Raw genomic sequence first — 22,226 nt, 5'->3', positions numbered from 1 at the left:
AATTTTCACTTAAGCTATTATTTTTACCCTCAGTATGATGTGATTGTATTATATTTTGCCCCATGAAACACATGGCAGATGCTGATAGGTAAATATCCATCTCTGCCTGGCCATGATCTGTTGTCTCCAATGACAATCCGGTTGATTGACCTGGTGATTTACTTTCCTATATGTTACTATTCTGAGGTGGAGGCTAGATGCATGTCTGGCACTGCTGAGTAGTGATGAGATGGAAAGCATCTTGAGAGGAAAGAAGTGATAGAAACAGCTAGCTCAACAGAGCAGCAATGAAAGATGATGAGTGAGTGACCAAAGGGTGGAGAAACTGGAGAGCTCAGAGGAGACAAAAGGCAGAATCGACTGACAAGACCACCAACACACAGCACTTCAGGAGCAGGAGGAGAGAAGTTATACAATCATTCCTAAGAGTATATAACATCACCTGAAACAACTCTTTTTCCTTCAAGTTTTATTAAGTATAGTGAGATTGATGTTTTTGCTTGCTTTTGAAAAATATTCTTTAAAAAATCAAATCCATTTACCAACATATCACATATGCATTCAATCCCCTTTACTCTGACAACTCTAAATAAACTCCAATACAAGTAAGCCTCCAGGACACAGCTTTAGTGCGGTGGGGGGAATTGTTTGCCCCACTTTTTTTGCGTTTTGTTAATATTTGTCATCAAAGAAATAATATCAGACACAGATAGCCATGGTAAATACAAAAAATAATACTTTTCTATAATTTAATTTATCAAAGGAAAAAGCTATCCAATCCAATTTGGCCTTATATCAAAAAGTAACTGACCCCTAAACCAAATAATTGGTTGTGCAGTTCTTGCCATCAAGCGTTTGTGACAACAATGATTCTTTAACATTGCTGTGTATGAACTTTGGTCCAATCTTCCATAAATAACTGTGTAATTCAGCCACAGTGGAGGGTTTTTGAACATTACCAGAATGTTTAAGGTCATGCAACAGCATCTCAATCAAACTGAAGTCTGGACTTTTATTAGGCAACTCCAAAAACATCATTTGTTTGGATTTGCTGGTGCGCTTCAGATCATTGTCTCACTGTACAACCCGAGTGTGCGTGGGCCTAAGATCACAAACTTATCAAAAGAATAACTTTGAGTTGGTTTCATGTCCAATAATTGAATACATCACTTAGTGGCGTAAGGGGTATCGGTATTGCCATCTCGGTGTCAGCGGCCGGGTGTGTGGTGATGCTGGTGGACGGGCCGCTGCTGTATCTAGGCAGACTGGGCATTGGGATGTTGCCCTGTGGTTGCTGGTGGGTCTGGCATGGAGATGTCAGCGGTGGGGTGGGGGTGCTGCGGCTGCCGGCATTGAGGCAGGGGCTGGCGTGGGCAGGGGCCCCGAGCGGCTTGGGGCCTGCCGTGGCTCCCTGTGATGAGGCTGCCTGTGCACCTGGGTGGGGGGTGCCTTCTCGACGTCCCTGGCCCTGAGGGTGGGCTGGGAGCAGTGGTGGTTGGGGCATGGTGGACTGGGTCTGAACAGGGTCTGAGGCTGAGAGGGGTGGTGCTCAAACTTGCACTCACATACACCCACTCAAAACAAATATATTTATTTCTATATATATGCTTACCCACTCAGACACAGAAACACATACACTCACCCACGCACCAACATACAATTACTCAAAATGGTTGAAGGTGATACAAACACAGGTCACTATAACATCCATGTGGCCTCCCTACTTTGATGCTGGATTGAATCTGGATCTAATAAAGTTAATCACACAATTCGGATACTGTCTTGAGATATCCTTTTTGTAGAGGAAAACTGCCAGGGCACATGTAGGTAACCATCAGCTCTACATGGTAAGCCCAAACCGGCACGATACTGCACATTTAAAAATAAAATCTTACAGACTTATGGGTTAACATTTTTTGCTTAGAGAAACTCATTGTTCCATCAATTACAATAAACTGTCTTGTTCCTGAAGCAGCAAAGAAGTTCAGACCATCATACTAACACTACCATGTATGAATGTTGGTATTGTGTTGTTTTTCTAGAATGCTGTATTTGTTTTATGCTACATATAATGGGACGCAGACCTTTCAAAAAGTTCCACTCTTGTTTGCCTTAATCCAACTGCAGAGCTACTAAATAATGGCCTTCAGTAGCAGGCCTGGCAAGAAGAGCAGTAATCAGAGAAACACTAAGGAGAGAAACAGCTGAGAAGCCCAACTCTGGAGGAGTTGTAGAGAATTTGTAGTCATGTACTTCACAGATCTGGCCTTTTTAGGAAGAGCGGCACAAAGGAAGCCATACAACCCAAGTAGGGGACATAGCAAGCACTTAGAAGGGGCAATGGTCCGATGAGACCAAAACAGTACTTTATGGTCTACATGCAAATCACTATGAATAGCTGGAAAGTAACACCTCCAATATTGAACATGCTTTAGGGAAGAAAATCTATTTGTGGCTGTAAACGATTTTAGGCTTAGGTAGAGGTTCATCTTCCAGCAGGACCCTAAACATACAGCCATAGCTACAATAGAACGGTTAAATCAAAGTTTGTTCATTTGTTAGAGCTGCCCAGTCAGAATCTAAACCATAATGCTGTTGAAGCCAGTCTGATTAATCTTTAGCTATTTTTTAAAGATTGGACAGAAATGTCACTCTCTGTGCAAAGCTGGTAGAAACATATTACAAAAGACTTTCAGCTGTAATAGAAGCAAAATGTGGTTCTACAAAGTATCAATTCAGAGAGTCTCGATAAAAATACATATTTTCCATAGTTTTATTAGTTAAAATGTTTGTAAACCATTTGTTGCTTATCCCTACTTCACAGCTAAGCATTTATGGTCTTAATGTGACAAAAATGTAAAAAGGTTCAAGGCTTCTGAAAATTTTCACAGGGAACTGTTTGCTTCAGTTTAATTGGTTAATAACTAATATGTCTTTATTTATGTGGGGAAAATTAGTGTGGTGCAGCTTTGTACCACTATGTTTGTTACTTTTGAAAAGGTCAAAAACCACTGGACAAGTTGCAGGGTGAGAATGGAAAAAGAAACTGAACTCTCCGTGGGAAAACTACTGGACTGCCACTAACCAAGTCAATTTTGTGTTTCTCGCCTGTGATTTTGAAGACAAGAATATGCAGATATAAAGCTGGTCCTTGGGGTCAAACTTTAGTCTGGACAGGGAGAAGGAGCCCTGCAGGAAGTCCGTCTCGGTGCAGCAGCCAATCTAAACACCCATCCAACACATTCCAGTGGTCAAGCCGCCAATCAAAACAGCACGACTGACAGAGATGGGATCTGCTTTTCAGACCAAATACACAGCAGAGCATGGGTGTTCACTAATGGTGGAGCCCTCAGATCTTGCTGCAGCTACAGAAACAGACATGGCTGCTGTTGGGACCCTGTTGTATTCTTGGGGCTGAAGAAGAAAGAGAAGGACAGGAAGGTGGAGCAAAAAAGGAGGGCCAAGTTTCTGCCCCTTTCTTTCAGTTGGGTCATTTAAGGTTAGAAAGCTCGGCCAAATAAGCAATGTGGTCATGCTGAGAAAAACCTACAGCAAAAAAATAGCCTGCTGAGGGTCGCAGAGGTGCTCAGTGATATTTTTACTGGCCTTTCTCGAGTGGCTGGAGGATCCTACAAATACAGCAGTTATGTGTCCCCATTCTAAGACCTGAACGTTACATCTAATAGATTCATTGATAAATTATCTGAATAAATTACATATTAAATATACTTTTATTGTTTTAGAAATTCCATGCTGAACTAATTTGAATGCCCTGCGCATTCTAAAGAAAACACAATCATGAGAAACAATTAGGACTACTCAATTAATATTCAGTTCCTATTTCCTAATGTCTGGAAACGAAAGTGGTGTAATTGGACATAAAAAATAAAAATGTATCTTGTTTTACTCATCAAACAAAATATATCAACAAAAATGTGTATAACTAAGAGAAGATTGATGATACCCTCTCCCCTAATAGCTAATCTTACCCCTGTTAGCTGAAATAATTTAAGCAAGACACCTCTTGTAGCCATCTGCCAGTCTCTGACATCGTTTTGAGGAACGTTTGCCCCACTCCTCACTTTCAGCTGTGAGATGTTTGAGGGGTTTCTTGTATATACCAGGTGTTTCACAAGTCACAGTGCAGCATTTAAATAATATCAAAATCTGAGCTTTGACTCTGGCTAGGGTTTTCCATTTTTTTTTATGTTCAGCCAATCTTTTCTGGCTTTATTGATATACTTTGGGTCATTGTGCTGTTGCAGGGTCCAGTTCTGCTTTCCTTTTCATTTTATTATTACCGAAGGTCTTCCATTTACTTTAAGCACCTGACACATGATAGAATTCAAGTGGACTCTGTGATAGTGATTTGACCAGGTCTTGCTGCAGCAAAGCATCCCCAAACCATGACACTTCCAGCCCTGTGCTTCACAGTTGGCATGAGGTTCTTTTCCTGGAATGCTGTGTGTTATTTTCTGCCAAACCATAAGTTCTCTGTTCATTGTGCCCAAACAATTCAGTTTTACACTTATCTGTCCAAAGAACATTAAGAAGTCCTGGTCTTTGTCTATGTTCTGTCTGTCCTTTTCTTCTTAGTGAGCAGAAGGTTATTGCCTGGGACACCTCCCATGAAAGTTAAACGTATGCAGCTGATTGTTACAGACTTTTAACAGTAGCAAGAACCTAATGTTTCCTGTGATGACAACTTAGAGTTTTTGGAGACTTATTTTAACACCTTGCCCTCTGCTTTCAGGGTGACGTTGCTTGGGTAGCTAGACGTGGGCTTGTTGGCAGCTGTTTTGAATGTAAACTATTTACTTTTATAGTAGACTGACTGATTTCAACTTCTGCTGTGACCTATTTAAACCACTACCAGACACACAAGCTGCTACAACCTTCTTTCAGCATCAGACAGCTCCTTCAGTCTTAGCATGGTGTTCTTTCTTTAACAATCAGGAGCTCACCAGACTAAATGTTCATAAAACAGAGCAACCCTTTAAATGCTGAGTAACAATGTTCTAATTGTGTGAACCAGATCTGCTTATGTCTGTTTGTTATTACAGCCTTTTTAATTATCATTACTGTATTTTCCAGGATTCTCTGTTGCTGAGGCTCTCCTTTACAGTGACAGAATAACAGTAAGAAGTCAATATTTGCTTCTGCACACAGAAGCTGGGTTAGTGAGTTCACCACTAATCAATGATTTAACAGATCACGTGACTAAAGCCTGTGACAAATACTTCTGCTTCAACTCCCCCTCTTCTCACTGAAATCTTCCTTAAACCTGCATGCCTACTCTGCTAATATGTACCCTTTTCCTCTTTCACGTATTTTTTTTCTTTTCTCCATCCTGCCATTTGGTCTTCTATTTTAACACTAAGATATTCAGGCCAAGTAGGTCATGCGACTCCAAGACTGGAACATGAACAATGTCTACATGGTGTCATATATGAAAAACACTCACCGGCCACTTTATTAGGTACACCTTGCTAGTACTGGGTTCGACCCCCTTTTGCCTTTAGAACTGCCTAAATCCTTGGTGGCATAGATTCAACAAGGTGCTGGAAACATTCCTCAGAGAGTTTGGTCCATATTGACATGATAGCATCACACAGATGCTGCAAATTTGTCAGCTGCACATCCATGATGCGAATCTCCCGTTCCACCACGTCCCAAGGGTGCTCTATTGGTTTGAGATCTGGTGACTGTGGAGGCCATTAGAGTACAGTGAACTCATTGTCATGTTCAAGAAATCAGTCTGAGATGATTCGTGCATTATGACATGGCGCGTTATCCTGCTGGAAGTAACCATCAGAAGATGGGTACACTGTGGTCAGAAAGGGATGGACATGGTCAGCAACAATACTCAGGTAGGCTGTGGCATTGACGCGATGCTCAATTGGTACTAAGGGGCCCAAAGTGTGCCAAGAAAATATCCCCCTCACCATTACACCACCAGCCTGAACCATTGAAAGAAGGCAGGATGGATCCATGCTTTCATGTTGTTGATGCCAAATTCTGACCCTACCATCCGAATGTCGCAGCAGAAATCGAGACTCATCAGACCAGGCAACGTTTTTCCAATCTTCTATTGTCAATTTTGGTCAGCCTGTGCGAATTGTAGCCTCAGTTTCCTGTTCTTAGCTGACAGGAGTGGCACCCGGTGTGGTCTTCTGCTGCTGTAGCCCATCTGCCTCAAGGTTCAACGTGTGCATTCAGAGACGCTCTTCTGCATGCCTTTGTTGTAACGAGTGGTTATTTGAGTTACTTTTACCTTTCTATCAGCTCGAACCAGTTTGGCCATTCTCCTCTGACCTCTGGCATCAACAAGGCATGTGCGCCCACAGAACTGTCGTTCACTGGATATTTTCTCTTTTTCTGACCATTCTCTGTAAACCCTAGAGATGGTAGTGCGTGAAAATCCCAGTAGATCAGCAGTTTCTGAAAGACTCAGACCAGCCCATCTGGCACCAACAACCATGCCACGTTCAAAGTCACTTAAATCACCTTTCTTCGCCATTCTGATGCTCGGTTTGAACTTCAGCAGATCGTCTTGACCTTGTCTACATGCCTAAATGCATTGAGTTGCTGCCATGTGATTAGAAATTTGCGTTAACGAGCAGTTGGACAGGTGTACCTAATAAAGTGGCTGGTAAATGTATATCTGATTGAATTCTGCAAGTGCATAAAAAAAGCCCACAGAAAATCATTCTTAATCAATAAGAGAAAAACATGGATTTGGAAATGTATTCTTATTGCCCATTCATGGGTGCATGTGGTGCAAAATTGTAAAGTGGAAAGAAAATTACATAGTTCAAAATATTTTCCACAAATAAAAATATTAATAGTGAGGCATTTATCTCTGTCCAGTTCCTTTTACTCCAATATCCCTAAGAAAATCCATACAAATCCTCAAAACCACAGATCTGGCCTTTATGGAGTGTTAAGAAGGATGTCATTGTTGAAAGACAGTAGGGGACACATAACACATATGAAAGAAGGTGCTCTGGTCAGATGAGACTGAAAAACAACTTATAAACATGCAAATTCATATCACCTTGAACACACCATCCCCCAGGTGAAATATGGTGGTGGCAGCATTTTGCTGTGGGTACACAAAAGCTGGTCAGAGCTGAGAAAATGATTAATGTAGTTTACCTAAGGTAATACAGATTTGTGGAGAGCACAATTTTATATTTGGGCATCAGAGTAAAGGAGGCTTAATACAAATGCAAGCCACATTTTCCAGCTTCTTCTGTGTAATTTCTTTGTGTAAAATCACATAGTCTTTTCCTTTTTACTTCACAATCAGGTATTACAATGTCTATTACCTAAAATACATTTAAATACGTTTAGTATTTGGTTTTGACCACACTACGATTTTTTTTTACAAGGAACTGTGTGATAAAACACCAGCATGATGTCAACAAATAGGAAATCCGTATCAAGTGGGAAAATTCAGGATTGAATAAAATCTTTAAACAGATGGCAATGTGTGTCATTAACCTAAATTCCCTCCTCCAACTTAAATCTGATTGACATGCACGCAATAACACAACTGTCTAATAATCTTATGGATCGCACAGAAATTCCATATGATATTAATATAATTATTGATATCATATGGAATATAACGGAGGTAAATATAATTACCCCTCCTTGAACTGCAACCTTAATGTGGTGGAGGGGTTTGAGTGCTCGAATGATCCTAGAGGCTACGTTGTCTGAGGCTTAAATGCCCCTGGTAGGGTCTCCCATGGCAAATAGGCTCTAGGTGACAGGTCAGACAAAGAGCGGTTCAAGAATCCTTCATGAGGACTTGTACATCAAGGCACGTGACGTCTCCCGGTACGGCGGAGCCCGGGTCCCACCCTGGAGCCAGGCCTGGGGTCGGGACTCGTCGGAGAGCGCCTGGTGGGCGGGTTGCTCCTCGCGGGACCCGGCCGGGCCAAGCCCAAACGAGAGACGCCAGGCCATCCCCCAGTGGGCCCACCACCCGCAGGGGGAACCGTGAGGGACTGGTGCAAAGAGGATTGGGTGGCAGATGAAGGTGGAGACCTCAGTGGCCTGATCCCCAGATGCTTAGGCTGGCTCTAGGGACGTGGAATGTCACCTCGCTGGGGGGAAAGGAGCCTGAGCTTGTGCGGGAGGTCGAGAGATATCGACTAGAAATAGTCGGGCTCTGGAACCCATCTCCTCGAGAGGGGCTGGACTCTCTTCTACTCTGGAGTGGCCCACGGGGAGAGGCAGCGGGCTGGGGTGGGTTTGCTTGTTGCCCCCCAGCTCAGCCATCTCGTGTTGGGGTTTACCCCACTGCCTGAGAAGGTCGCATCCCTGTGCCTTCAGGTTGGGGATAGGTCTCTGACTGTCGTCTCGGCCTACGGGCCAAGCGGTAGTGCGGAGTACCCGGCCTTATTGGCGTCTCTGTCGGGCGTGCTGGATAGTGACCCTCCCGGTGACTCCATTATTCTGCTGGGGGACGTCAACGCCCACATGGGAAACGACAGTGACACCTGGAGAGGCGTGATCGGGAGGAATGGCCTCCCCGATCTGAATCCGAGTGGTGTTTTGTTATTGTACTTCTGTGCTAGTCATGGATTGTCCATAATGAACACCATGTTGAAACATAAGGGTGTCCATCAGTGCACTTGGCACCAGGACACCCTAGGCAAGAGGTCAATGATCGACTTTGTTGTCGTATCATCAAACATTCGGCCGCATATTTTGGACACTCGGGTGAAGAGAGGGGCTGGGCTGTCCACTGATCACCACCTGGTGGTGAGTTGGATCCGCTGGAGGAGGAGAAAGCCGGACAGACTTGGCAGGCCCAAGCGCATAGTGAGGGTCTGCTGGGAACGTCTGGCGGAGCCCTCGGCCAGGGATGTATTCAACTCTAACTTCCGGGAGCGCTATGACCAGATTCCGAGGGATGTTGGAGACATAGAGTCCGAGTGGACCATGTTCTCCGCATCTATTGTCGATGCTGCTGCCCGTAGCTGCGGCCGTAAGGTCTGCGGTGCCTGTCACGGCGGCAATCCCAGAACCAGGTGGTGGACACCGGCAGTAAGGGATGCTGTCAAGCTGAAGAAGGAGTCCTATCGGCTGTGGCTGGCTTGTGGGACTCCTGAGGTGGCTGACGGGTACCGTGAGGCCAAGCGTGCCGCGGCCCGGGCTGTGCCAGAGGCAAAAACCCGGGCCTGGGAGGAGTTCGGTGAGGCCATAGAGAAGGACTACCGGTTGGCCTCGAAGCGATTCTGGCATAACGTTTGGCACCTCGGGAGGGGGAAGCAGTGCTTTGCCAACACTGTTTATAGTGGAGGTGGGAGGCTGCTGACCTCGACTGAGGACATTATCCGGCGGTGGAAGGAGTACTTCGAGGATCTCCTCAATCCTGCCATCACGCATTCCGTGGTGGAAACAGAGGCTGGGGACTCGGGGTTGGACTCTTTCATCACCCAGGCTGAAGTCACCGAGGTGGTTAAAAAGCTCCACGGTGGCAAGGCTTCGAGGGTGGATGAGATCCGCCCTGAGTACCTCAAGTCTCTGGATGTTGTATGGCTGTCATGGTTGACACGCCTCTTCAACATTGCGTGGCGGTCGGGGACAGTGCCTCTGGACTTGCAGACTGGGGTTGTGGTCCCCCTTTATAAGAAGGGTGTGTTCCAACTACAGGGGGATCACACTCCTCAGCCTCCCTGGTAAGGCCTACGCCAGGGTATTGGAGAGGAGAGTCTGGCCGATAGTCGAACCTCGGCTTCAGGAGGAGCAGTGTGGTTTTCGTCCCGGCTGTGGAACACTGGACCAGCTCTATACCCTCTACAGGGTACTTGAGGGTTCATGGGAGTTTGCCCAACTGTTCCACATGTGTTTTGTGGACCTCGAGAAAGCATTTGACTGTGTACCTTGTGATGCCCTGTGGGGGGTGCTCCAGGAGTATGGAATCGGGGGCCCTTTATTAGGGTACGATCCCTGTACAAGCGGAGCAGGAGTTTGGTCTGCATTGCCGGCACTAAGTCGGACCTGTTCCCGGTGCATGTTGCAGGGCTGCCCTTTGTCACCGGTACTGTTCATAACCTTTATGGACAGGATTTCTAGATGCAGCCAAGGGCCGGAGGGGGTCTGGTTTGGGGACCAGAGGATTTCGTCTCTTCTTTTTGCAGATGACGTGGTCCTGCTGGCCCCCTCTAGCCAAGACCTACAGCATGCGCTGGGGCAGTTCGCAGCCCAGTGTGAAGCGGTTGGGATGAGGATCAGCTTCTCCAAGTCCGAGGCCATGGTTCTTGACCGGAAAAGGGTGGATTGTCCTCTTCAGGTTGGAGGGAAGTTCCTGCCTCAAGTGGAGAAGTTCAAGTATCTCAGGGTCTTGTACACGAGTGAGGGAAGAATGGAACGGGAGATCGAAAGACGGATCGGTGCGGCTGCCGCAGTAATGGGGGCACTGTGCCGGTCCGTTGTGGTGAAGAGAGAGCTGAGCCGAAAAGCAAAGCTCTCGCTTTTACCGGTCGGTCTACGTTCCTACCCTCACCTATGGCCATGAACTTTGGGTCATGACCGAAAGAACAAGATCCCGGATACAAGCGGCTGAAATGAGCTTCCTCCGTAGGGTGGCCGGGCACTCCCTTAGAGATAGGATGAGGAGCTTGGCCATCCGGGAGAAGCTCGGAGTAGAGCCGCAGCTCCTCCACATCGAGAGGAGCTAGTTGAGGTGGCTCGGGCATCTATATTGGATGCCTCCTGGACACCTTCCTCGGGAGGTGTTCCAGGCACGTCCCACCAGGAGGAGGCCCAGGGGACGGCCCAGGACACGCTGGAGGGACTATGTCTCTCGGCTGGCCTGGGAACGCCTTGGGCTCCCCCTGGAGGAGCTGGAAGAGGTGTCTGGGGAGAGGGACGTCTGGGTGTCTCTGCTGAGTCTGCTGCCCCCGCGAACCGGTCCGAGATAAGCGGAAGATGACAAGTACGATTAATATAATTATGTGTTTAATCATTTTTAGGTATATGCAATGGTATAAACAAATTTAGACAACATTTAGACAAGACATTGTTCCATTCTTGTCTGAAACTACATTAGTTCTCCAAGCTGTCTTTCTATTAGTAAACACGACATGACCAAGGAAAACATTTTTTACAATCTAAATCTACAGGCCATAACTCTTTATATTATAAGATAAAATTATTATTATTGGATTAGAGGAGACATGTGTTTCTGCAGCAATGTGCAGTAAAATGGAAGTATCACATGTTTTGGAACAGTAAAGAAGCTGAATGCAGGCCATTTAAAGAATTTACATATCTGTTCAATATTCAGAGATAATATTATTGACCTGAACCTTGACTTTTATGTCTTAGATTGGCTGTCTGCTTGACACTTGCTCCCAAGAAAAGTAAAGCCTCAGCAAGCGTGGAAGTGGGGGCAGTCAGAAGTTGATGGCATCAGAGATAAGAATAGAAATAACCCAAGCAAGGTCCAAATGCAAAGACACAGATAAGGAATTACTTTTACTAAAAGCTTAAAGACATTAAAGTTTTCCAACTGGGGAAAGAAAAGGCTGATTTAGTTTCTTCATTTGGACATTTGACATTTAGATCTGACTAAAATGTATCGTTAAGCAAGTAAATTGTGTAGACTGACAGCATCTTTACAGCATCTATTCACTGGATTGAATCAACAGTGTCAGCATGTGTGTTAATATTTCTGTGCTAAGCAGTGAGGAATGTATTTGTGGTTGCTGCAGAGAAATGGGCCAAGGTGAAAATGTGGCAAGCGCAAATTTAATCTAATCCACAAACTAATTGGTTACCCAGTCAGTGATACTTCTACTGTCAATATTCTCCTACAGAAGAAGACTTTTGCTGTGAATTTGCTGGTGTTCTGCTAGATAACCAAAGTGTACTTGAGCTTAAGGTCATAAACTGATGGCCAGGCATTTTACTTCAGGATTTTCCTACTTTCTGCAGAATTCCTGTTTCCAGCAAGTCATCTAAGTCCTGACGCAGCAAAAAAAAAGTCCCAGCCCATCCCACCAGTAACACCACCATGTTCAACTGTTGATCTGGTAGGGGGTTTTTTTCAGAAATGACAGCTGTTTGTGGTAAATCTGAAACAAAGCTTCAATATGAGCCAGTCTCTAGTAGAGGGTGACACGGGAGTGGATTTTCTGTCCTGTCCCATCCCGCTCCCACAGAAAAATGTCTTGTCCCATCCCAATCCCAGGCCAGCATAACGAAAAAAATCCTGTCCCGTCCCACTCCTGGTAAATTGACTCCCACTCCCATCCCGCTCCCATTCAGAACGACTCCCACTCCTGTGCTACTCCCATTTTTGTTTTCTTCATTTAGTCTTTTGGCAATTTCTTTGAAGGACCGTACTTTTATGTTTCAAGTTGCTGAAACGAAAGAAAAATGCACCTAGCAAGACAACTGTACTCGGTGAACAAAAGGGCGTAAAGGCATTACCATCATAATTTAGAAACTGTACCTCAATGGTTCACAGCCCTGGTCCTCAGGGACCTCTTCCCTGCAAGTTTTAGATGTGTGTCTGCTCCAGAACACCTGATTCAAATTCTGACATGACCTCCTATACAGGCATCAAGAATGGAGGGTCAAACTGGACAAAATTAATACAATAAAATCATCATTAAATAAATAAATGTTGTGAATGTCCCATAAGTGAAGTAAATGTAACATGAAAGAAATGTAACATTAAATGTGCCATTAAATTAAAGGTACCATTTATTTATTTAATACATCATTAGAAACAATAAATGTACCATTATATCATGAAATGGACTATTATGCAATTAAATGTGCCACTGAATAATTAAGTATAATTTTAAAGATGACATGACGTAATTAGTGGTACACTTAATATTTAATGATGTATTAAATAAATTGTACATTTAATGGTACATTCAATTTTTTTCTATTTCACAACATATTTATTTAATATCTTCCCTTGATGAAGCCTTTCAACGAGGTCCGCGAGAGGACATGGGGAATTTTTTCTCTTTTTGCGTTTTCACGCAATAGTCTTTGCGTTATTTCGCAATACTTTGTGGGATAGTTTCCAAACCAGATAACTGCAAAAATTAAACAAACACTACACCTGTTTTGAGATTTATTGAGTTTTATTTTGAAATCGGCCTTCAATAAAATTATCTTCATATCAGACTAAAAGACAGTTTTTATCCACAAGCTGTCAAACAAACTACTGAACTCTGGACAATAATACTGCATGAAACCACATCTGTGACACTTTGTTTGTTTATTACTGCTGCATGATGTGTACTCTTTTTTTTTTTGTACGCCATTAGTGCTTTTGTTTTTATCGTAATTTGAACGGTTCTTCTTATCCTAAGCATTTCATCGTATTGTTTACTGCGTGTTAACCTGCATATGACAAATAAACCATATCAATGACATATCAGTGTTTGTTTTATGAGCAGTTTGTCATCTGTGCTGCTGCTCCAAAATGCCGAACGCAAAAGTATTGCGTGGGGACGCAAAAAAAAAAAAAAATCCTCCATGTCCCCTCTCGGGCTCCGTACCTTTCCCCTCAACTGTGGCAAAGGCTCTTAAATCTTTAGTGCACATGCAGCAATTTTGTTGGTCAGATGAGACTTGACACATGATGGTACTTTTGGATTGACGAAGAGATGCAGGGCTGATTTAATCCAGAATCTGCCTTACAAGTGTCCCTTAATCACTGGTGGACTTGATTACGACTAAATACATTTTACAAGCAGCAGACTGCGTGTTAACAGCGCTACATTCAACTCTCCTGAAGTTTGGTAATATTTGAGACTTTCCTGTCAGCTCTATGAGTTTAATAGATAAGTCCTTATTTCTGACTTTACGTTACAAATCCAATTTTACCACATCCAGTTCTCCACCTGTGTTTGCTCTCTCCATTCTGAACGCAGGTGGAAAACATCGAGCAGAAGCACTGTTGGCTTGTGGGTCGTGTAGTTCGTTTGACTCGCATTATAGTATATGCTTCTTGGAAAAAAACTACAAAATGGCGGCGTCGATCCAAGTTTTTTTTTTCTTAGTTTATAACAAAGTCTCAGTTTTACATTTCCAAGGACAATTGATCCTGGGTTATTTTCCCTCCTATTGGTTAGCTCCCGCTCCCGTTCATTTTTTTATCCTGTACCGTCCCAATCACGTGATCTTTACTGATGCTGTCTCCCGTCCCGCGGGATTCCTGTGGGACTCCCGAAAAAATTTCAGCTTCTAGTCTCTAGCCTATTGATGAATTATAAACTCTGACCATAACTGAGTAAAGTGAGGCCCGCAGTGCTTTAGAGACTGGTAGATGGCTACAAGTGGTGTCTTGTTCTGGGTTCTTTTGTGACCTCCTGGATGAGTTGTCATTGCGCTCTCGGAGTGATTTTGGTAGGCCAACCACTTCTGAAAAGGTTCACCACTGAGTTCTGTTTTCTCAATTTGTGTATAATAGCTCTAACTGTTGTTCTGTGGAGTCCTAAAGCATTAGAAGTGACTGTGTAAATGCTTTCCAGATTCATAGATGTTGGGGACTTTATTTCTAATCTGTTCTTTTCTTTAGATCAGGTCATGACACATTGCTTTTTGAGGTCTTGTAGCCTGCTTCTTGTTGTCTGACAGGTTCTGTTCAAGTGATATCCAGATTCTTCAGGTCTGTAGTAATCAGGCCTGGGTGTTGCAAGTAAAAGTTATTTGCTCCTGGTTAATTCATAATATAATATGGGGACAATTACTATTTACATAGAGCCAGGTTGGTTTGGATCAACAAAAAGTACTTTGTGTATTTACCCATGTTATTATTATCTGGTATTAAAATCTCTTATGATTATCTGAAATATTTAAGTTTTACAAATAATCAAAAACAGAAGGGTGAAAATATTTTTAACAGCATTTTAAATGTAAAAAGATTGACAGTATGTTCAGAGAAAGACAAGAAGGTATTAAATACATCAGACTGCAGGGTGCAGACTGGTATGGAAAGAGGTGGGACAAGAAGAGCAAACAATGGCTAATGGACGTTAAGGAAACCCTGTAGGTCGTGGGAGTACAGATTACATGCTGATAGGAGTGCTTTATTGCTGAGCGACTCATTTTTTATGAACTTCACAGCTGCATAAGGTGACATGTTTTATTAGCATTTTAACCAGGATGATTGTCAGTAATGAACTCTCATGAAGTAGCCTCTTCTCTGTGTTATAATAGGGTTGCAATCAACTTTTTGATAAGTGGAGCTCAAAAGCTTCAAAGCGTTACAAGATTTTTTACAATAAACCATCACAACAATGCTTTTATAAACTGACAGACTAAACACAGGAGCATAAATATAATTACTTCAACCTCCAAGTGATAAAACAGTTATTACTGCAACCTAAAATACTGCTTATACTAATAAATGTAATAATTGAATGCATTATTATGTACAATACATGCATGATGATGCTTTATGCATCTTCAGCTTTTAGGTGAAATCTCAGCCAGAGCAGACCAAAGGCATGAACTCCTACTTATGTGCTCTATGCACATCTGCAACGGGTTGTTAGCAGCTGAGCAATACACATAACTGGTATCTACAAGGAAAAAAGACAGATTCTGTACGTGTTCTTCTCATTAGACTCCAGATTTATCAAAAAGTTCAACAAAAACCAGAATTACTCCTTAAATTGAGTCTATTCTGCATTCCAGACTGGCAAAGTTGTGAGGTGAGTTTGGGAAACTCTATGATGACTTTAAAAGAACTTCTGATATAATTTTATTTTGATAATCAACCTTATGTGATGATTTTTATCCTTCATTTTTGACATTCACAATCAGCATCTGGGTTTAAATGCAAAAAAGATGAGACATACTTCTGCTTTCACGATATATCATGTCAGGTGTTGCTAAATTTCTTTGTGTAACTTTAACAATTTATTCAATTAAATTTATAGATTATCAAATCAGGTACAATTCATATGTAGTTATATACACTGCTCAAAAAAATAAAGGGAACACTTAAACAACACAATATAACTCCAAGTAAATCAAACTTCTGTGAAATCAAACTGTCCACTTAGGAAGCAACACTGATTGACAATCAATTTCACATGTTGTTGTTCAAACAGAAAAGACAACAGGGGGAAATCTTTGGTGATTAGCAAGACACTCAATAAAGGAGTGGTTCTGCAGGTGGGGACCACAGACCACTTCTCAGTACCTATGCTTTCTGGCTGATGTTTTGGTCACTTTTGAATGTTGGTGGTGCTTTCACACTCGTGGTAGCATGAGACGGACTCTACAACCCACACAAGTGGCTCAGGTAGTGCAGCTCATCCAGGATGGCACATCAATGTGAGCTGTGGCAAGAAGGTTTGCTGTGTCTATCAGCAGACCCCTTGTGAGACCATATGCTGGTGCAGTTGGCCCTGGGTTCCTCCTAATGCAGGACAATGCTAGACCTCATGTGGCTGGAGTGTGTCAGCAGTTCCTGCAAGATGAAGACATTGAAGCTATGGACTGGCCCGCCCGTTCCCCAGACCTGAATCCGATTGAGCACATCTGGGACATCATGTCTCGCTCCATCCACCAACGTCATGTTGCACCACAGACTGTCCAGGAGTTGGCGGATGCTTTAGTCCAGGTCTGGAAGGAGATCCCTCAGGAGACCATCTGCTGTCTCATCAGGAGCATGACCAGGCGTTGTAGGGAGGTCATACAGGCATGTGGAGGCCACACACAATACTGAGCCTCATTTTGACTTGTTTTAAGGACATTACATCAAAGTTGGATCAGCCTGTAGTGTGTTTTTCCACTTTAAATTTGTGTGTGACTCCAAATCCAGGCCTCCATTGGTTAATAAATTTGATTTCCATTAATGAGTTTTGTGTGATTTTGTTGTCAGCACATTCAACTTTGTACAGAACAAAGTATTCAATGAGAATATTTCATTCATTCAGATCCAGGATGTGTTATTTGAGTCTTCTCTTTATTTTTTTGAGCAGTGTACATTACAATGAATATTACAATCCATATATGCTGGTAAAAAAAATTTAGTTAGATGTGTTTAGGGCACATATTTCAAAGGTTTACCATACCTGCAGAGCAGCATGATCTTTCCAGCCTGACAGATTAAAAACATATCCCAGACATGCAAGCAGCAGTGTAAAAACACCGACAGATCATTTGCTGAGATTACTCAGAGCCCCTCTGAGCACTTTCCAATAATGTGAAAATTCAGATGGATTACACTATAGGTTTTTTTTCTAATCCTGGAAAATGTGGGGAATGTGTGTCAGTGTGTTTTTTAGACCAAGGTCCGGCAAAGCTTATCAGTTGCTCTAAAATAGCTACAGTTTTCTGAGATATTTTTACAAATGATGTGAGATGACTCATTCTAAACGTCTGAGAGTCCAAACAGACACAATATACAGTTGGAGCTCCTAAACACTATGAATACACTAATCTAGACCAAAATAATAAAAACAACAAATAAATTCTGCGGTTGATGAAAAATGATGACACGTCTGACAACCTTTTTTAACTCAGACCATTTTTAACATAATGTAATTTAATGTGCACATTTGTTGCGTCAGACACTAATTAAAAATAGTCACTATTTTAAAAGTTATAAGGTATCTTAAGTTATACATACTTAATTAAGCAGAGTGCCTTGAACTCTTTTTCATATTTAGTAGCATTAGTTAGGTTTTCTCCACACACGTAATAAGACAGAGTTTAATTCCTGTCTCATCTGACCAGGCTATCTTTTTCTACACATCATCTGTTTCCTCATAGGGCTGAGTACAAATACACACTTTTCAAATTGTTATTTGTAAATAAAACACAAAATCAGCTATTCTTGTTTTGGTCTATCACCTGAAATCTCATGAAATTGACTGGATTTGTGCTTGAAATGTGATTGTAAAGGGTATCAATACTTTTTCAAGGCTCGGAAAATGATGTCTAATAATGTCTAAACTTAATAGTAGTGGTAGTCGTTGTAGAAGAAGAAGCTCTGTCATACAGAATCCTTAAATGGACACAAAGAAACAAAGAACACGTTTGCAGCTATGGTTTTGAATTATGTTTTTGCAATTTTAAATGAGACAGATTAACAGCTAAATTATACCAAATCATTGCAAAACTAATGTAAAATGTTTCAGTTGTTAGGTGTAATGGTGCTCTTGGTATTCTCAGAAACAGGTGAGTTAGTTTTTGTTTGTTTATGTGAGATGTAAGCTTGTTTACACACAGATATTGATCACAGAAATAAAACCAAGGGTTTAGTACTATAGTATTTGTAAGTATATTTGCATTTGTTAATTTAGCAGAAACTGGGATGCAAGCAATACTATGGCTGTATCTACAGCTGTATCAAATAAATGTATATTTAGAAACAAAAGGCAGAAGCTCCTGTTGTTACAATATTTTTCAGGAAAAATGGAGACTGGGCATCTGGAACTTCACCAGTGAGTGTGTTTAATCCAAAACAATCGCAATACTAATGTAGACCAGTTTATACTACCGGTGTAACGGTGCTACATCCAGCTCACAAGATGAGAGGAGATGAGATTTTAGCTATATCTTTTCGAAAAACAAAGGATCCCCATTTTTTTGTTCACATAAATAAAGGTTTCACAAATCAAAAACCGCATTTTCTAGAATATGTAAACAGTGTACAATCATCCAGTCCAGTTTTCACAAGTCCATATATTTATTTTCTAATGCATATCTAATTCTAAGGCTGTCCTAACACCAAAAAACTTTTGCAAAAATGTCCCTTTAGTGTAGTGCAGATGATCTGGTACAAACGTTAGCGTCATTACCAGCTAACTGCTGCCATTTGCAAAATTCCCAAAACACTTATTGTTTGGCACTGCATCACCATTTCTTTTGTACTAAAAATGCCCCCAGACCAATACACCTTTTCCATGGGCTCTACTTTGGCCGGCTCCACTCCACTCAGCCCATTTCGCAAATGTTTCCATTAGACTTTCTTGGTACCCGCTTATCAGCCGCTCCAATCAGGGCTGAGCAGAGCCGAAATGTGATTGGCTATGAGCGTGGTCAGTTGTATGTCAGCATCTTGAGAAACTGTTCACCGGGGTAGCACAGAGAATGAAAAGTTTTCTTTTCACGTCTGAACAGTTTTTGTGCGGAATGCAGCAAGATCGGGCAGAGTGGAGCTATGCGGTGCTGGAACCATGAATGGAAAAGAGGCATAACAATTTAAAAGTGCTGGGGACTTCTTCGTTTGTGACAAGAGATTTTGGCCATGCCTGACAAGCAGTGCGAGCAGACTGTGTTAATAGAAAGCAGCAAAGCAGAAAACACTTCCTTTCTAACTTCAAAATAAGAGTTTCAAATATAAATATAACATAGTTCCAAGCTAATATCACCCTCATTCACATCAAGTTAGATAGTTATTAATTGTACTTATTTTACCAGGCAAAGTCACACGCTGCCAGCAACTGAACAGCCTGATGAGAACATTGTGCCGTTTGTTGTGTCACAAGATCTCGCCCCTCCCCAGTTATCACTCTTGGAAAGCAGTGCGTTATTTTTCTGTACGTACATGGCATTGATTTCAGTGACGTATCAGCTTGTAACTTGCCATTGGTAAATCCCTAGTCCTAAATAAGTTAGTGGGGATCAAAAAATCCTAATCATCACATACCTACTTATATGTAATGTTTATACTGTCTACTTCAACTAGTAACAGTCAGGGTCACAAGTCTCTGCCACGGTCATCCGCTAAAAGGCTTGGCCACTAAATCGACCTGAAACCTGAAACGTTGGTACATTCTTTAAACTGTTTTTTGCAGTGTGGTTGGATTACACTGTCCTGCTGGGAGAGGCCACTGCCTTCACGGAGAACCATCACCATGGAGTTATGTGCTTCGTCTGCAGTAATGTTTAGGTGGGTGGTACGTGTAACATCTAATGCCAACATGAAGGCCACCCACAGTCCTGCAGAAGATGAAAGTATCGACTTTGTGCAATTGTACTTGTCAGTGGTTTTAGTTTTGTGTCTACCTTGCTCTTGGTAATGAAACAGTGAACGGCAAAAATGTCAACACAATCATTGAATGTCTTGCTTAGAACATCAGAATGAGCAGTCACGATTAACTGAGTAGTCATAATCGTGCTTCAAGGTTCACTATATGAGTACAACAAGTAGTTGAGATATATGCATGTTTTTCCTTTTTCATTGACAGTCTTGTGGTCCATCGGAACTAATGTTTTCTGGAGGTATAAATAACCCTGTTACCCAATACAAAGATGTTTGCTTGCTTTGTTACAGTATATTTCTGCATGTTTTTTTCTTGGCCTTTTTTTAAGGCCCCCAACAGATTAGATCTGCACAAAAATGGTGCGGCATGAAGTCATATTGGTTGCAAACATGATAGAAAAATATATGGGATTAAATTCCTCACTTTTGTTGCGTTATTGTACATTATATTACTCAGATTTATGATTACTGATGTTCTTCTTCCATCAGTGATATAGTCATATATTTATAGTTACAACCTTACATAGTAATAATAACAAATTTATCTATAAAGCACTTTAAATCAAAATGCTGTACAGGCAGTTAAACTGAGTTGTGACAAAGTTACAAGCTGGGTCTGTTTTGATGATCATTTATTGAGGTCAGTAAGGTCAAAGATTGTCTTTAACACAATGATTTACTATAATAGGACACTGCTCATGCGATGGAAATGATCTTTTAATTTCAGGCTTTTACCCAGAAAATCTATACTAATGCAGCAAATACATTTTCTAGAAAAAGTAGATGTGAGCTTGGTTACCCACATCCTTAGTTGCCCGAGAGCAGATATGACATGAACCACATATAATCACACTATAAATGTCCTCCCAGACATGGTTAAGGATATCTAATAAAACTGTCAAAGTAAACAAACATAACAAAGACGCATGCTGGGGCTAATTTCAATAATCTGCTATGAGCCACCCAGCAGAGGTCACAGTGTGAACGCCAGTAGTCCTAATAAAATTCCCTGGAGGAATTCCCTGTTTATCCGACACAGAGCTGATTGAATGTCAGGTATGTGAGGCGAGATATGTACATTTCATATCCCCGCCGCTCGGCAACAATGAACCAGACCACACAGGCAGACAAACACCGATTGATTAGAAGGGATTTCTGTCAGAGCGTCAAAGTGTTTCCTGACATTAGAGGAGAAAATAAACGCTCTTGAAGAGAGAAAACAAATCTGAAACCTGAAAGTCCAAACAGCTGGTCTAATCTACACAACTCCCTCAGCACTACTGTGTTTTGTATGAAATGTTACTCTTACAACTACACAAATACGCAACACGTTCACCCCACCAGCCCTATACTCCACCGCATCACCTCTGACCTGGCCTCTTTATCCTGTGTGCACCTCTCCTTCGTGGACTATCAGTGCTGGTAATGTTACCCTGACGGATGGTATCTAAGAAAACTATGTACACACACACAGAAACACACAGTAAAGCAAACAAACCTCAAACGCTGCGAATGTCACTGAAATCAGCTCCCTGGGATCCACTTAGCTGCGGCAGCCATAACATCTGTTTGTGCCAATCAAAAGGGGACACGTTCCGAGGATAAGAGATACAGATGAGGTTCTTGCTCATTTATCATTTTTTGTAGACTCTTGGATCAGTTTCAGGGAAATGTGAGACCCAGAAACTGAACGAGAAAATGTTTCATTTATTTTCACTCTAAATTTAAAAGCCATTTTTTGCTTCCAGATGTTGTAACATGACAAACAGCAACTTTAGAGTACAGTGCTTTGCAAGTTTATGCATGACCCGAGAACCTTTTGACATTTTGTTTTACATTACAACCACATATATCAATGTATTTTATTAAAATCTTATGTTATAGACAAATAAAGAATAGCCCAAAATCAGAAAATGTAAGATAAAGGATACATGGTTTTCAACATTTTTCACAAATAAAAATCTGAAAATCTTTGTCTAAATTTGTATTCAGACCCATTTACTCTGATCCCTCTAAATAAAATCTAGTGCAACCGATTTAGAAGTCAATAAACAAAAAACAGCTGTCTGTAGTTTAGTCTAAGTTTAAATCCAGCTCATGTTTGAATGCCTCAGTGGATTCTTAGAGACCATTAGTGGATAAACAGCATCATAAAGACCAAGAAACACAGCAGACAGGTCAGGGTCAGGGAGATTATTTTGGTGAAGTTCTAAGCAGCGCTAGGTTATTA

General features: G+C 41.9%; 1 protein-coding gene across 1 annotated transcript in view; it reads right to left on the bottom strand.

The window, feature by feature from the left end:
* LOC124876371 (stAR-related lipid transfer protein 13-like) overlaps nucleotides 1–22,226 on the bottom strand; it is a 93,212-nt gene that overhangs the window by 53,372 nt on the left and 17,614 nt on the right. The gene's annotated exons all lie outside the window — the stretch shown is intronic.

Source organism: Girardinichthys multiradiatus, chromosome 11 (assembly GCF_021462225.1).
Source record: "Girardinichthys multiradiatus isolate DD_20200921_A chromosome 11, DD_fGirMul_XY1, whole genome shotgun sequence".
NCBI classification, from domain to species: Eukaryota; Metazoa; Chordata; class Actinopteri; order Cyprinodontiformes; family Goodeidae; genus Girardinichthys; species Girardinichthys multiradiatus.
This window is presented reverse-complemented; position numbering and strand designations above follow the sequence as displayed.